The sequence below is a fragment of the Lupinus angustifolius genome, chromosome LG07, assembly GCF_001865875.1.
Source record: "Lupinus angustifolius cultivar Tanjil chromosome LG07, LupAngTanjil_v1.0, whole genome shotgun sequence".
NCBI classification, from domain to species: domain Eukaryota; kingdom Viridiplantae; phylum Streptophyta; class Magnoliopsida; order Fabales; family Fabaceae; genus Lupinus; species Lupinus angustifolius.
The window spans coordinates 3,092,012-3,094,158 of NC_032015.1; positions in this window are offsets into that span (position 1 = coordinate 3,092,012).

Genomic DNA, 2,147 nt, shown 5'->3' on the forward strand with positions numbered 1-2,147 from the left:
TGAGATCTCCGATCTGCGAAATGCGGAGGCTGATCTACCACTACAAAGAAGAAGAAAAGATGATGGAACCCAGAAGCATGAACAGGATCCACGAAAGTTGTGGCCTTAGCAAACCTTGCTCTTGATACCATGTTAGATCAGCTGCATAGGAAGGAAGAGAGAAGGGAGAGGAGAAGAAGAAGAGAGAAGGGAGAGGAGAAATGCAAATGGAATTAATGATGGAGATAAGGCCAAATGGCCAATACATATAGGAAGTTAAGTAAATACAAAAAGACAAGACTATCATTTACTAATAACTAAAATACATTTAACAATGCATATAATCGATAAGAAAATATGAACCACAAAAGTACTCAAGATTTCTTTTGTCGGGTATATGGAGATATGTTTTATTCACTTAAAGTTACTAGGTTTTAATTTTTTCATGAATAAAGGCGTGATGAAAGTAGATTATAAGTTATTTGAACTAAATGTACATCACTATATAATAACACATGTCTTATCTAATGAAATTGTGGCACACAATAAAAGAAATCGCATATTACTTTAATTTTATTTTTCACCTCTCAAATTTTTATAATAAATATTATAATTTTATTGGATGAGATATAATTTATAACATGGTTTTAGGATAAGTAATCTCCATTCATTCAAACTTGATAAAGATCATCTATTTTTGTAATTTTTATTTTTAGTTAAATAACATTTTTAATTGGATGAAGATACAAAGTGAAACATGAAGAGGTATGATTTCTATTAATTGTAACTAATTGGTAATTTTGTATTGGGCCCTAGCATACCGAATGAAACATGACATGATTTTGTAATGTTATATAGCAGAATTATTTTTGTTTTATACAGTTCATCAAATGAAACATGGCATTTTAAGAGTTCAAAGAAAAGAAAAAAACGGTAAAACATAAAAATAGTATTTCTAAGCTATTCTCCAATTGCTTCTAATATGGAGATCAATAAGACAACTCATGTGATAGGGTCAATATCCTATCTGATACTAGAAAATAATATAAAAATAGAGTAAATTATATTAACATCTCATAAGTGTTAAGTGAAATTATATAAATTATTTTTTTGTACTTAAACAAATCAACTCTCTTTATTTATATTTATACATTATATTAACTACCTATACGTGAAAAATAAATGTAATATTTGAAACAAAAAAGATGATCAGTGTAATTAAGTTAAACAAACTATGATATATTATGAAGATAAATTTAAATAATATATGAGTTAATGTCTCTTCATAATTACATGATTCATAAATTTACTTATATTCTATTTAGATTTGTCTCAACAATATATTATATTTATCATCTTTTTTATTTAAAAAATTGCATTTAACTATTCCGATAATTATGTATACATATATATATATATTAGAGAGTTTGTATGAGTATAGAAAATGAAAACAAAATTTATATAATTTTATAAAACTAAAAAAATATAAGTATAATTTATTTTAAAAATAATATAATTTGGAACTTTTGTACTTTCATATAATTTTACCTTAAGTGCAAAAAAGAGAAATAAAAAACTTGTATTGGATAAGAGTATTTGAACGACAACCTTAACAAGCGAAATCGACATAGCTTCTCGATGTAGACGGTTTAAACTTTAAACCACGCGTCTTACATAGTTTGACTTTAAATATACCGTTTCAAACTTTCGATGTTATAACGCAAGATGCTTTCTATAGGACAGCAATGACATAGAAGTGACCCCTTTACTATTTAGCCATGTCAACGGTTTCCTCAGATCACTCTACTACTAATTTATTTATTTATTTACCTTGAAAATGTTAAGAGATTCCAACTCATAATTGGGTACAACTCTTCTTTATCTATTTCCTATATATTCAACAACATTTATTTAGAATAACAATATTTTGTATTAATAGAAAGACAAATACTTGATTTTATATATATTTTTAATGATAAAAGTGTTATTTCGTTATATGAAATAAATATATTCCATCATATTACTGTTTCTTTTGTTTTTGTAGTATTTGTTTTTCGGAGAGAATACTTAGTCACTGAAATGGAATCTGAATTAGTCAAAATTTCATATTTTTAAGCAAGTAATGTTTGTCCTTCACATGATTCTCTCCACATTAGCAATAATTATCT